Source organism: Tenrec ecaudatus, unplaced genomic scaffold (assembly GCF_050624435.1).
Source record: "Tenrec ecaudatus isolate mTenEca1 unplaced genomic scaffold, mTenEca1.hap1 Scaffold_548, whole genome shotgun sequence".
Lineage (NCBI taxonomy): Eukaryota > Metazoa > Chordata > Mammalia > Afrosoricida > Tenrecidae > Tenrec > Tenrec ecaudatus.
The window spans coordinates 750,142-765,979 of record NW_027459459.1 but is presented as its reverse complement, the minus strand read 5'-3'; the positions used below and the strand labels follow the sequence as shown (position 1 = coordinate 765,979).

Genomic DNA, 15,838 nt, shown 5'->3' with positions numbered 1-15,838 from the left:
ATAGGCTTGTGTGCTTCTTCTCTGTGGGCTTTGTGGCTTCCGAGCTAGATGACCGCTTATTTGTCTTCTAGCCTTTAAGACCCCAGATGCTGTATCTTTTGATAGCCAGGCACCATCAGCTTTTCCCACCACATTTGCTTATGCATACGTCTATCTTTAGCGATCATGCTGGGAAGGTGGGAATCATGAAATGACCATTTAGCTGAGCAAGGTGCTCTTGTATTAAGGGAATGCACGTGAGGAGGCCAAATGTCCACCTGCTACCTTACTACTAAACCTATAAATATATGCACATAGGTCTATTTCCCCCATAATCATAAATATATTTACATATGTACATGTCTGTATTTAGGCTTCTGGGTATGCCCTTTTCCTCCTACTCCTTCCCTCTATTTCCTTACGCCTTCCTCCTGTCCCACTACCATGTTCAGCCTTCTTTCTGGTTTCAGTAATTCCTCTCAGTACCTTGCCCTTGGTCACTCCCTACCAGTCCTCCCATCCCCTCCCTGGCACTGGTTTTGAACCACTCCTTGTTCCCTTGTCCCTGAGTTGGCCAATACCTCCTCCTTTCCCCCACCTCTCACACTCTCATTTCCCTCTGGGACCTTTGGTCCCGTTATTTTCTTCTTACATTGTTTGTCCCGCCTATCTTATCTAGGTGGACCTGCAGATATAATAATATGTCAGCACATTTTTAATGCAGTTTTTATGATAAAATTATGTGCCTCAGCTGATATTCGGGTCGGCTTATATTTGAGTATATGGGGGTGTGTGTTTTCTTAAGTTGATCAAGTAACACTTTTTTTGTCGGGGGGAATAAAATTTCTGGGAGGTCTGTATAGCCTAGTCTAATTCTGACTTCATCCTCAAAACACTTTATTTCAACTAGAGCTCTTCAAACTTACAATAGAGCTATTTAATCTAGTGGGTTATTGGTGGAAACTAACATAAGCTGTCTCGGTGGGCTCTCAGGGAAACAGGTGAGGCAGTCCATCTCGTTTCAGTTTTCTAAGTACCACCGGGAAATACTTTTGTGCAAATGACTATCTTTGCTCCCCATTTGGAATCAAGTAAATGTAGACGCCTCCTGCCTCATGGAGCTAATTTATTTCGTCAAAGTCCTTCATAGGGTGATTTTTCTAAGGAAAAAGAAAGGCAGTTCCCATTAATTTCAATGGCAAATATTTTTATGCGTTTCCTACCCCCACTGCCTTATGCTAAAACAATACCAAATCCAAGTCACTTCAGGATTTATCAGCCATTTTACAACAATCCAGCAAGGCAATTTTCCCTTCATTAATTATAATATGATCATTTAGCAGTCCTTGTTAAGATATTTTGCATTTACCGCATAGTGTACATTTCCAAGACTACACTAAAAATGCAAAGCCAAAAAATAGCACTGTGACAATGAGAGAAATCAATGAAAACAATGCATTTTAGTGGGGACGCTGCATGAGATTATTACGGCTATAAACCAGCAAACCATGAGTTCATTGAGAGGAGCATGTAATGCAACACTACAGAATTGAATTAACTAATTCAACTAGTATTTATTGAGTAGTGACCAGATAACGTTGTCCTCAGCGATGATAATAAATGGTCTCTTCCATTAGGAACCTAAAACCTAGTTGATTTTTATGACTGTGCAGCTTGCCAGCATTGTTTGATGTTCAGTTTGCTTACCACCCTCCCCTATGCGTTCGTTTTTAAGAGTGTCTGGCCTTTACAACGTTGGGTTTGTGCCCAAACATATTTTCATTAATTTAGTATTAGTCTTGTGAAAGAGTGCTTCTCCTCCTGAAACTACATGCAATTTCAGAAAGTGCTTAACTTGCTCGGGTGTGTTTGTAAGGAGCCCCCCAAGGCGTTGTTTACAGACTCCAGCAGCAGTATCCGGTCCTGACAGCTCTGCAGTGAAGTGAGAGAACGGACTGGCTCCACTATGTTGACTTGAATCATTGCTAAAGTCTCATGCTCTGTATTCTCCCCCCCCCCCCCTATTCCCATGGCTTTAATGATGCCACGCCAGTGATGGGACCTTCTCTCAGGATCACCCGAGCCCAGCCTCGCTCGCCTGCTCCCAGACATCTCTCGGAGTTCTGTCCCTGCCCTAAATCCTTGATTTTCCCCTTTTATTGGGTCCTTTTCTGTTGGCACTAAAAATGGGGAACTGTTTCTCTTCACTTAAACACACAGACCCACACACTTCCACTCCCACTCATTCCAGCCACTGGACAATTTCTCTCCTTACTTTTATAGCCAAACTGCTTTAAGAGGTTAGCTGTCTGTACTGACTCCAATTTTTCTCTCTCCTTTGTCTTTTGAATGCACTTAACACCAGGCTTTTGCCCCCTACACGCCACTAAAACTGTGCTTGTCAAGTGCAAGAATGCCTCTCCATTGTGAACTTCAGTGGTCAATTCCCAGTTTTCATCTTGAACTGCCAGCAGATTCTGACACAGTTGTTCTCTCAACTCCTTAAGATACTTTTTTTTCACTTGTCTTTTCAGACAACACATTTCTCTTCCCTGCCCGCCATCCCTCCTGCTGCTCATTGGGAATTCTCTTCCTATGTATTTACTTTCCTTTCCGTCTCTCTTCACATTTTCTCTCGAAGTGTCCGGGTCTCAAGTTGCGTAGCTCTTTTCTTAACTACCAACTTTAGTCACTTATTGACTTCACCTAGCTTCTTTAATTACTATCTGCTGATAGCTAACAACTCCCAAATTTGATCTTTCCAATTGAGTTCGCTCTCAATTTCAGATGTCTACTTTGTACTATTTGGCATCTGTTTGAGTGTCTAAAGCGTATATGAAAATTACCATGTTCAAATTTGAGGTACACATTGTAAATCACTTTCTTTTTCCTTCTGAAGTTTTGCCTATCTCAGAACAGGGCAGATCCATTCCTGCAAAAGTTGTTTGGTGTTCTTGCTGGCTGCTGTCTGGTGATTCATTCTCACGGTGGTCCTGTGTGTGTGTAGACTAGAATACGACTCCGTTTGCTTTTCGTTGTTGTGAACTTTTGGAAGTAGATCGCTAGCCCTGTCTTCGCTGGTATCTCTGAGGGGAAATGAATCGTTAGCTTCTCAGCTAGGAGCCAAGCACTGAAGTGTGCTAGCTAGAGAACCCCTACATTGTTTAGAAAACACACAAACAAAGTAGCAACCTTAGATTTAAACTCTTTGTCTCTCATGTCACACACCCAAGTCATAATGCATCTTTTTGGTTCTATATTATAAATATCTTGGAAATCTGATCACTTCTAGCCATTTACCATTGTAACAGCTCATACTGTTATCTGACTCGCCGTGCTTTCTTTGTCTTTGTGCACCTTTTAACTGAAATGGATTCTGATGTTAAGTGGTATGTGAATGTGATATGTCCTGAATTTTAAGATTCTGTTGGACAGATGTTAGATTTAGCTGCTGCTGCTGCTCTCCAGTTCACACCTTGCCTTGGCACCTAGTGCCCATTCAGGGATTCTTTGGTGTTTCAAGACCCTGGATGGTGTGGCTGCCGCTCCATCCTCGTCTCCGATTCCTCTCCTCCTTGTGCACACCTGTTCTGGTTACACTGCCAGCCTACTGTTTCTTACAAGCACTACGCAGGCTCCTTACTTGGGTGTTTTCACTTGCCCTTCTTTCAGCCTAAAGCCCCCCTTCCTTCAGATGTATGCGTACTTAAAATAATCTGTTTTTCAGAGTTGTGTTTTCTGACTTCCGCTTTTTATATTATAGCCTTGCGGTCACTCCTTATCTTCCTTCTTTGTTTTACTCCTCTCCCTTTCCCTCATTTCATGCAGCATTAAGGTTATCATTTCCCTTATTAAATCTTGGTCTCTAGCCCTTGTCCCACAGCAGGCACTTGGACGGCGGGGAGAAGAGTGTCTTAGTCGGAGGGAAGATCCATTGCCAAGGCTTTGAGGTGTGCAATGTTTTAGTCTGATTAACAGCAACAAGGCCAGTGAGGTTGGACTAAAGTCAGTGGGGAAAGGGGTAGCAAGAGATGAGATCAGAAGGGGCCAATTATATATGACTTTAGGGGTTTTCACTCTGTGTTTTTTTAAGAGTTTGGTTTTGGGTGTTAGGAATGTGACCTCAAGATAGGCGATACAAGAAGAGATGGTTTTATTTTCTTGTTTGCAGCTCGATTTCCACTGCCGAGTGCCGTGCCTGACCCAAGGGAGGTACTTAACAAATCTTTCAGTGTTTTCCCATCTTCCATTTTAACCCTTTGTATTATGTGGAAGATAAGAAGCAAACCTTTTCTTTTACTGTTGTTGAAAGTATATACCAATTCCCCATGTTGACCTCAATGCTAGTGAGTACATACCCCAGGTCTGCAACCTTCCTCATTCTCCTTTGCCGAGTCATTCCCCTCCAGGAACTTGAACGTTTTGCCCCTGAGGTTTCTAGTTAATATTTCATGTTGCTTTGGTCAGCTTGATCTCATGCAGTTTCAAGGGCTCCAGGTAGTGTGAAGCCTATGAGCATTTGAAACGCTGGTACACACTTTTCTCCCGTTTGGTCCAGTTATTCCACAGAAGCTTTGGTCAAGATGTTCAGTAATGGTAGCTGGCTACCATCTAGTTCTCGTGGTTCATCTTGTTTGAGAAAATGATGACGGTTTTCCTCATAATTGCCAAAGCTGTGCCTTTTCGGTAAATAAGATGTCAACGAGACTAAAGATGTGGTATCTCTATTTGCAACAGCCCTGCCATTAGGGCCCCCAAGTAGAGTTTGCTGTGAAGACTGGGGGCAAGTGCATTGAGCTTTGTTTACCATCAGAGCAGTGTGAGGGTGGAACTGTTAAGAAGGGTGGTTTTGCATGAAATGCTTTTTTCTTCTGAAAATGCAGAATCTCGCTTTTCTTGGGCATTAGAACCACATTAATTAATGGATTTGACATATGTTTATTGGCTGTTTACTAGATACTATTTTGCCAACTGGTGGAAAATCAGCAGTTAATGAAACAGATATTCCTGTTCTCCTGGAGCATACTTTTTAATGGGAAAAGACAGGTCGAAAACAAAACATTTATGATGTTAGAAAGTGATAACTTATATACGAAAAATAAAATGTTGGCAGGTCGGGCTGTAGTTTTAAACAAGGTGTGTGGTCAGGAGAGAAAGCTGCTCAAAAGGCATGGAGGAGGTCCCACCTGACCCCTGGCCTGCCTGTTGACATGAGGCAGACGTCAGCCATGCCTCGACCTTCCGTCCTTCTCTATCCTATGCTGACACGGACCATTCCTGCCATGACACTCTACGTTCATGCTGCGTTTCATGCTGAGGCAGAAGTCACACATAGGACCCACAATTGTGTATTAGGGGAATTGGGAGGTAATCCCAAGTCAGGATCAGCAAACAATACAGTTATGGTCATTGGTCCACAGCAGCATCTTCATAGCCAATAGCCAGCTCTCTCTATAGTATCAGCCTCTCGCCACATGATCTCTTGGCCTCTGGCTCTTGCGGCCAAGAAGCTGACCTGCTGCTCTGCCTCGCAGTCTCAGTGTCTGCTCTCTCTCTCATGATCTCTCTGCTTCAGCCTCTGATGTTGGGTTGGTTTCTTTGCTAAGTCCCATGGTGTCTACATCATATCTTCTGGTGTATCTAGTGTCTTTGCTCTTGGCTTGTGCTACTTTAGAAAGGGATTTCAAACATACTCCTTTGGTAGTTGTTCTTCTGATGGGTGATCCTGGGACTTCTCTCTCTGCTCCTGCTTTTGAAGTGTCTCTTATATAGAGAAAATGATTTTGAGGTGTGGTGTTTAATCTTTCAGCAGACCATAGCCCCAAGGAAACAGGGTGCTGGCTTGGTTCACCCCCTCTGCTGCAGTGGAGACTTCATCCCCCTAATCTACTGTCAGTGCAGTAGAGAGCTCTCTCCAAAATGGAATTCGAGCCAGCAGCGCAGAGGCCAGCAGTTTTAGTACATCATGTAAGGATTGTGGCCAAAGGACCATATTCATTGATGCTATCTCAAAGGCCTAATGGTGAAATGGTTCATTATTCAGCTCCCTACCAACTGGTTGGCAGACGGAACCCACCCATTCATTCGGTAGAAGCAAAAACTGGAGATCATTTGATTGCAGCTAAGATCATTCTAGTGCAGGGGTTCTCGATCTTTCTAATGCCATGACCCTTTAATACAGGTCCTCATGTTTGATACAGACCCCCAACCATAAAATTATTTTTGTTGCTACTTCATAACTGTAATTTTGATACTGTTATGAATCATAATGTAAATATCTTATATACAGGATGTATTTTCATTGTTAAACAAATTGAACATATTTAAAGCATAGGGATAATCACTGTAGTAATTATATATTGTGAAACATTTATTTTTAATGACAAATAAAAGAAATTTGGTCTTGAAGCATGGTGTAGCATGGGTAACAGTCTTCATGCCCAGTACTTGTATGTGGGTGTATCTGCATGTGGGCGGACCTGCCTGGAGACAGATAGAGAAGGGTCTCGGTTCCTAAGACCATTGGAAATGTGTTGAGAACCGCTGCTCTATAGGGTAATTTTACTTGGTCACATGGCATTACTGTGAATTGACATGGACTCAATGGCACCTGAGAGAAGCCTGAAGGAGAACATTGTCTGACTCCTTGGAGAAAAGTCGGGGGACCGGGTCAGACTGCATGGACCTGAGAGTAGGATTTGTAAACTAACTGTTGCTGACAATCAAAGATCTTCCATGGTTAATGAAAGGCTCACTTTCATTTTGAGCAGAGGAGCAATTGAACTCTGCTTTGAGTTAATATTAAGTGGTCACTTAAATAACCCTGATAGCATGGTTGTTACGCATTGGGCTGCCTAATTGCTAGGTCAGCAGTTCAAAACCACTAGAAACTTGGTTTGAGAAATATAGGGCTTTCTACTCCCATAAATAGGTCCAGTCTCAGAAACTCGCAGGGGCAGTTCTACTGTGTTTTCTAGGGTCATTGTGAATCAGCATAGACTCAATAGCAGTGAGTTTCAGTTTTTAGCTGCTTCATATAATATGGCTTTGGGGGATAGAGGAGAATCAAGGGCAGAAGCTGAGAGGCTCCTGCATTAATCTGAGAAAGAATGGAATTTTCTACAAGAGTGCTAGCAGTAGAGGTTGACAGAGTGAACTTATTTTGGATGGATTTTGAGAGGAGACCCACCACAGTTTGCTGCATTACATCTGGAAAAAAGGAAGTTGGGTGCCTCTTTCTCTGAACTGCTTTTTAGTGTAATTTGGTGGCAACTAGTTTGAAAAACGATGCTCTTTCTTCTTTCCCTTGTAGCTTACACTTCTGCATAGCTACAGTGAAGGGGCGCAATCTTTTCATGCTTCCTTATTCCCTCGTGGTTGTTTGAAATTAACATAGTGGGATGAGTCATTTGTATTTTCAGTTTTGTCCAAACAGAGCAGCTGTACTTGGAACAAAATAATGGTTGTAATAATCTTTTCTTAGAGTAAATTGTTCTTTCACTGGCCTTTGGTCAATCCGGAGTTAATTATAACCAAATAGCTATCCTAAGCCTCAGAGGACAAGCGCAACATTTCATTAAAGTCTAGGCTGGGGAGTACTGCTGACAGAAGCACTGCCAATCAGGCAATTTGAAAAGAAAGGTGACCATTCCTATAAACTTGAGAGCTAAAATAGCTTATATTGAGATCAGTAGGTTTTTCAAAATAGCTTCATTACAAGAAACTGAGACTGAGGGGTCGTTATGTAAATTAAGGTTACCCTTCTAAAAGCCAATAAAGGCAGAAAGCTCTCTAAGAGAGAAATAGTCAAAATATATTTTTTGTCTCCCTTTTCCCAGTGTTATTTTAAGCATTCTTTATCCAGTTCTGAGCTTCTCAGAAAAAAGACAGGGACTACTTGTTGATTGATGATCCTTTCTGCGGTTTAGGGGCTTCGAATGACCATGATCATGGCTTTCCTTTACCTTCAGCATTTAGGCTGTCTGATCTGATACAATAAAGAAGAGTAACAAAGATCTTTGTTGTAAACCATGGAATATTCACTCCCAATCTTGTGGAGCGAAAAGCAGATGTCCCTCTCTCACCTGAGTGAGGTATACTTTGTTTACTTTTTATTTTTTGTAATCTCAGAGGGGATTGTCTCTCAAACCATATTAAAATTAAACTGGGATGGATATGAGGAAATTATCACAAGAAAAATAAATTGAAATATTTTTCCAGTTAATAACAAAGGTACAGTCTTCTAAATAGTGATCGATGCTGTCATCATTAGGAGTCATTAAGTTGACACTAACTCAGAGAGAGTGCAAGTATGCTGTTAGGTACATGGAGTCAGTGACCACCCATAGTGACCACTATACACATCAGAATGCTACACCGCACGGCCCTGTGCCATCTGCACAATAGTTCCTACCCTTGAGCCCATTGTTTCAGCCACAGTGTCCGTCCATCTCCCTAAAGACTTTCCTTTTATATTGATGCTCCTCCACTTAACCAAGTTTGGTGTCATTCTCAAGGGACTTGTTTCTTTTGATAATATGTACAAATATGTAAGATGAAGTCTCTTCTTCCTTGCCTCTAAGGACCACTCTTGGCCATATTTCTTCCTCAACAGATATTTATTTCTCCTTTGGGCAGTCCAAGTACTTTCAATATTCTTGACCAGCACCACAGTTCAAATGGATCAATTCTTTTTTGGCCTTCCTTATTGCATATCCAACTTTCACATGCATATGAGGCAATTAAAAATACCATTGCATGGGTCAGGCACACTTTAGTCCTCAAGGTAACACCCCGCTTTTCAAGACTCTAAAGAGGTCTCGTGCAGCAGATTTACCAAATGCAATGCATCAGTTGCTTCCATGAGTAGCGATTGTGGATCCAAGCAAGATGGAATCCTTGGCAACTTCAGTTTCTACATTTACCATGTTGATACCCGTCAGTTCAGTTGTCAGGATCTTGGTCTTCTTGACATTGAGTTGTAATCCATACCATAGACTGCAGTTCTTGATCATCAACAGCAAATACTTCAAGTCCTCCTCATTTCCAGCAATCTAGGTTGTGCCATCTGCATGTTGCAGGTGCTCGAAGCCTTCCTCTACTTATCGCAGGGGTTAATAAGCCTTCCTCCAATTCTCATGCCACATTCTTCTCCTTATAAGCCAGGCTCTCATGATTTTCACAGCATATATATTAAACAAGTATGGTAAGAGGATACAACCCAGACGCATAACTTTCTTTATAGAGAGAGCAGAAGGAAACACTGCCTAGCTATATCCTCCTATCAGTTTTTGTTATCTTGAGCTTAATGTTGAAGCCAGGGTCAATCCATCTTGATGAGGGTAGTAATATTTTTGTGCTTCCTTCTTCTTTAGCAAACATGAAGCCCTTTTCCAGGGGCCAGTCTCTCCAGGTAACATGTCCAGAGTATGTGAGATGTCTCACCATCTTCGCTGCTGAGGAGCATTCTGTTCTTGAGCACTTCAATCTTCTCTCTGTTTCACATGATGTTATGTATTGATCCAATTTTAAGCACTTGGGGTTTTTGTTTCTTTTTTCAGATTGAGTTGAAATCCATATTGGAGTGAATTATATTTATAAAATAAGATTTTTGCAAACTACATTTTTACTTGATTGACTGTACCACTGCAGTATCTGAGATTGAGATTGAAACATTATGATTTTCAAATGGAAAATATATTACTACGTCAGTTTTAGCCTTACAACCTCTTTCACGATCTTTGAGAACTGTGATGCAGCTGCAGCACATGTAAATGTAAAACAGACTGAAGTGTAAAAAAGAGAGGTGGCCTGCATGGGAGGTTGCCATACATAAGCAGAGCGGATCCAATATGGCAGTCGTAAATGATGCCCCTGGGGCATCTCTAAAGCTTTAGGGAGTCTAATTTTGAAAGAAGGAGTGAGTTCCAAATGCCATTTTTCAACTGGAGGAATTTTAATGGTTTATAGTTTAGATTTATTCTTTATTGGCTTTATTTTCTCCTATGGGTTTAGTCTCCTTATGAGAAATAATTCATGAATGACCTAAAGTATCTCTTCAATAAGATAGAATAGCATGTTTTTTAGCTTTTAAATTGTTTAGCATTTTCTTCTATTTTACAGACTGGAAAAACATTCACTTGACTGTAAAATAATTGGTAGGTTTATAATGTTTAGGATCATTTAGCTTAAGTACATTTAGATAGACCCTGCAAGTTTTTATTAATATTAATAAAACTAGATAGTGAGTGGTATGAATCCTGGTGAGCCAAACTTCTCCAGTGGACGAAACCAACACTCTGTAGCTGTAGCAGAAGTTTGGTTATACTTCTATACTTATGCATGGACTTGGGTCACATTCAGTGCTACTTGCTGAGATTTGAGGGATTGTCAAAGACTATATGGCCCAAATGTAGATATGACAGCCATAAAGTGTATAAGGCTTCCCTTTCACAGTTTCACTTTATATTAATTATTTAATCATTTAAGAGATTTAATTGGGTTATCATCTTAATATCTGTTAAACTACCTTACCCTTTCCTGGCATCTGTATTGAGACAATTTATAAGAATAAATTTCAATCAAGGAAATAAATCTCCAAAATCAATATGATAGTGATTAGAGGACATTCACTGTAACAGATCAGACACTAGATAAATATTTTACAGTTTGGGAGCCATAACATGACATCGACAACTACTCAACTTCGTAGAGGTGGCAAGAAAGCAGCCATAAATAATTTATAAGTGAATGAGGATAGGCGTCCCAGTAAAATTTTACACAAAACAGGTAGGCATGTGGATTTGGCCACGGACTCTACTTGATTGCCTCCTTCATTCAACAACACAAAAACCTATAGTTTCTTTAAACTAAGAGGTTATAATCAGGGATGTATTTTCTTTCTACATTTCTATATATGCTTAAAAATAAAACTCAACTGTCACATTAAAAATAACTGGTACATTTAGTTTTTATTAAGATAATCAATTTGTCTATAAATATATATAATGGTACCCACATTAATTGAGTATACATATGTATCAAAATTATAATCATATGCTATATTATTTGTATATGATAAATGACTATATTTGTTTCTATATAACTTTTGAAAAGTTTAAATTATATGTATGGGTAAATTAATTTATTTGTATGTACCATATTAAACATATTTATGTACAGTATATTAAAAATCAATATTGCATATTCATCTAAAGACTTATGTTGATACTTTTGTCTAATTTATTTAACATTCTCACCTGGAATGAATAATATCTGGAAACTTCAGGATCGATAAACCCATTTTTCTCACCACTTTGAATAATGCTGAAAATTAAGAAGAGCGGTAGTAAAGCATAATGACTGATTCTATACTGCTGACTCAGGGAACTGGATTTAAATTTCAGGTCTGCTACTCAGTGTCTGTGAGATCTCTGGCATTCAGATATTTAAATCTATAAATGGGAATGTTTCCAAGTTAACAGATTTACTGTGTCCATGGTATGTTTCAAGGAGCCCTGTGGTGTAGTGATTACACGTTGGGTAGTTGAAAACTACCAGCCCCTCCTGGAGAGGGAGATGAGGCTTTCTACTCCCATGAAGAGTTACAGACCCGGAGACTCACAGGGGCAGTGCTACCCTGTCTTACAGAGTTGCCGTGAGTCAGAAGTGACTCAATTGCAGTGAGTTTGGTTTTTGATTTTCTTTTTGTAGGTTGTAAGTATTTTAATATGTGTTTGTGGTAGTCACCTAATCTGGTGTCAATTTAAGGATTGAGAGTGTACGGGTTAAGTCTAGGTTGTCAATCTGGAGATAGCCAATGAGACTTCTGTGTGGGCATGGGCTTCTCCTGAGAATTCTGGGAAATCTGGTACTTCCTCCTTGGAGAGCTGGAAGACACCTCTCTCTCTCCCATTCCCTGGGAGACATTGCAGAAGACAAGTTACATGGACACAACCAGACCTCGGAAGCTGGAGAAGCCACAGAGAAACCCCTGCCAGCGCTGAGATGCTTACAACACCACTGGACCCGGAGACTTTCTACCCACTGGCTTGTGATCATCCTGCATTTGGCTTCATTGCATGTGTTTCGTGATTCTGAAGAGGACTTTATAGATTGATATCAGACATATGGGCTTATATCAGACTACGGACTTGATCTGGACTGGGCTGGGATGTTTTCTCCATGTTCAATTGCTCTTGTACAGAAACCTGTCTCTTATATACATATACATGTTTGTGAATATGTTTCTCTAGTCTACCCGAACTAATACAGTATTTTTATTGTTAGTTGCTATCAAGACAGTTTTGGTGCATGGCTACTGCATATTTTCAGAGTTAAAAACCCTTTTAAATTTTTTAAGATATTTAAGAGTTCAGAACGAGAGTGCTAGGTTTCTCTTCCAAAATAGCTTTGGGTGGGTTCTAACCAGCAGCCTTTTGGCTAGCACTCAAGATTTTAACTATTTGAGCTACCCGGAGACTTTATAATATGTGCTGTCTATTTTTATTTTTATTGGTTCAATCTTTCTTAAAAGTTTAAGTTCACTAAGGCTCACGCTTAGGCATGTAACGCCCCTGCTTCAGAACTTGGCCATAGGAAGAATAGAGTTCTTCCCCACATGGCAATGGATTTACCCCTGCGAAGTGCGGGTGAAGTGAGGTCAGAGTAGGCAAGGGATGTCTTTAATGCAACAATCTTAGAGAGAACATAACATGTTTCAGAATGAATTCTATTTTTCAAAGCTAGAGGATATAAAAATTGAGGATCTGTACCCAGTGTCATCTTTTATATATATGTTGTCAAACATATCAGTCATTTGAAATTTAAGATTAAAAAACCCTACAAATAAATGATCACAATAAAGAAAATGTACTGATCCTCATTTTTTGATGGCAGTTGATTTATTTGGGCTGATATAATGCTGTTGTATTTTGTGTTTTTGTTTTATATAGTGAGCCTAGAAAGTGAATCTTTATGGTGGATGTCATGTGTGAAGTGTTAGAAATATAATGAAGATATTACTTTAAACTTCACAAAAATATTAAAGTTTTCTATTTATTAGTCTTTTTGTGCCCTTCAGGATATAGTAGAATCAAATTTAATATGCAATGTATCTTTCATGCATGTGTTTCTAAAATTCTTTTGAAGACAATGAAAAGGGTTTGGAGTAAAAATAATAAATGTGCACTCCTTTCTTAAGTGAACACACTCAGGCGTGATATTTAGTTATCTGTACTGAGACTGGTAAAATTTTTAAGATGTTAAGGTAGATAGTTGCAAAAGCAGTAAAATTTATATATGTGTCTAAATAAAGAAAGAGACTTTTTTTTTAATCTTAAGGGAATGATTCATAGTGTTGCTGTTAGCTGTTAGGGGCCATCGAGTTGGGCCCAGCTCATAGCTCCGCCGCCTGGTGCTGCGCCATCCTCCCTATTGTCTTCTGCTTAAGCCCATTGATGCAGCCACTGTGTCAATCCTCTTGCTGAAGGTCTTCCTCTTTCTTTCTGCCTTGCTACTTTACACCAAGCATGATGTCCTTCTCCAAGGACTTGTCTCTCCTGAAAACATGTCCAAATTATGTGAGAGAAATCTCACCATCCTTGCCTCTGAGGAGCCTGCTGGCTGTACTTTTTCCAAGACAGATTTGTTGGTTCTTTTGGCAGTTCATGGTACATTCAGTATTCTGAGCCAGCATCATAGTTCAAATGCATCAAGTCTTCCTTAATCTTCTTATTCACTGCCCAACAGTGCATTTGAGGTAATTAAAATTACCAGGGCTTGGGTCAGGTGTACCTTAGGTACATAGTTGAGAGGCTTGGAATTCCCAAGTCATGGGTGAAAAGTCAGTATGGCGGCTTCTCTTTACTCATGAAGCTACAGGGTTGATGAACCTAAGATTGGCAGGTCAAACAGACTGCTGACATCTATTGGAAGCAGATGAGTCTTAAGAGCAACAAGCAATACAATAGGCCTCTGGTTCACATCCAAAGAATTAGAAGTCAGATGATGTGGTCCCGATACATGTCCTATACCAGTGGTTCACAACTTTCTAATGCTGCGACTCTTTCAGACAGTTCCTCATGTTGTGGTGACCCACTACCCATAACATTATTTTATTGCTATTTCATTACTGTAATTTTGCTACTGTTATGAATCGGATAACCCTGTGAAAGGGTCGTTCAATTCCCAAAGGGGTCACGACCCACAGGTTGAGAATCACTGCTCTAGAGCGAGAAAAAACCTAAAGATATTTATCTGAATGTCTGTATGTTATTGTTCTTAAGTGCCTTCAATTCGGTTCTGCTTCATAGCAACCCTACGCTCAACAGAACAAAACACTTTCAGGCCTGTGCCGTTCTCACATTTGTCCTTATGTTTGAGCCGTATTGCTGCAACCAATGTCAGTCCATCGCATCGAGAAGTGCATCGCATCGACAAGTGCATCGCATCGACAAGTCCATATTGCTGCAACCACTGTGTCAGTCCTCTCATTGACAAGTCCATCGCATTGACAAGTCCATCGCATCGACAAGTTCATTGCATCGACAAGTCCATCACATAGCAAGTCCATATTGCTACATCCACTGTATCAGTCCATTGCATCGACAAATTGCATCATCAAGTCCATTGCATCGACAAGTCTGCTATAGTTTATTGTGCCAGCCTGGCTGATAAACACAAGTAGGATTAACTGAAGGGCAGAGGGATAAATGGCTCGGTGACCCTCACTTTGGTTGTTCTGTGCCTCAGTTTAAAGGGGTACACTACCTGTGGGATGCCTAGCCTGTGGACTGTGTCGCTGTAAGTTGAGGTCCCTTTAAGCCCACACGATTGGAATGTTCATCTCTGGAGCGGGGGACTGACAGTTGATGACAGTTTGGGACAGGCCTTGCTGTTTGCTGCCTGGATATATGTAGCCCAGCTCTCTCTACAGAAGAGGACTGGCAACTGGCAGCTCTCAAACCTTAAAGGACTGCTAGTGTCTCACTGCTTTATAATTTAACTGTTAATTTCTTGTATTATATAGCTGTATATAATTTAACGGTTCATTTCTTGAATTATATGTCTATCTTTATAAATATATTTATATATAATTACTAGCAATCTGGTTTGTCTCTCTAGAGAACCCTGTCCAATACAAAGTCCATCGTACTGACAAGTCCATATTGCTGCAACCACAGTGTCAGTCCCTCGCATTGACAATCTTCTGCTGTCACAAGCATATGCCCTCTTTCGGGCACTGGTATCGCCTAATAACATGTCCAGAGTATATGAGACGAAGTCTAACCATTTGCTTCTGAGGAGCATTCTGGCTGTATTTCTTTCAAAATTTGTTGGCTTATTTGGTAGTCCATGATATTTTCAATATTCTTTGCTGCCACCTTAATTCAAATGCATTGGTTCTCCAATCTTCCTTATTTAATGTCCAAATATTATACGCATATGAGGTAATTGCAAATACCATAGCTCGGGTCAGGTGCAGATTAGCCTTGAAAGTGACTTATTTGTTCTTCAACACTCTAAAGAACTCCCGCGCAACAGAGGTACCAGCGCAGTGCATCACGGAGCATGTTGAGTGCTGCTCCGTCAACATACATAGATGTGCATTTAAGTCAAATGGAACGCTTGACAATGCCAATCTTTTCTCCGTTTATCACGATGCTTTCAATGAACTCAGTTGTGAGGATTTTCATGGTCTTGAATATCCATACACATATATTCACTAGAACTTTATTAGTAGTCTAGGTAATAGATTATGAAGACATCACTTTCAACTTCCCATTTCACCCAGGTGAGATTATGTGATGTCGCACTGTAATCACTCCTCTGGCTTTTGTCTTTGACTCCTTTGCCTGGT

At 40.4% G+C, this 15,838-nt stretch overlaps 1 protein-coding gene across 8 annotated transcripts in view; it reads left to right on the top strand.

Moving 5' to 3' along the window:
- LOC142436717 (thyrotropin-releasing hormone-degrading ectoenzyme-like) overlaps positions 1-15,838 on the top strand; it is a 425,143-nt gene that overhangs the window by 144,708 nt on the left and 264,597 nt on the right. The window contains exon 3 of one of the 8 annotated variants that reach the window (XM_075540199.1): positions 9,354-11,003. The exons of the other annotated variants lie outside the window; for them this stretch is intronic. The gene's annotated coding sequence lies outside the window, so the exon portion shown is untranslated. Of the gene's footprint in view, positions 1-9,353; positions 11,004-15,838 lie in introns of those variants that run through there. 8 annotated transcript variants of the gene reach the window in all.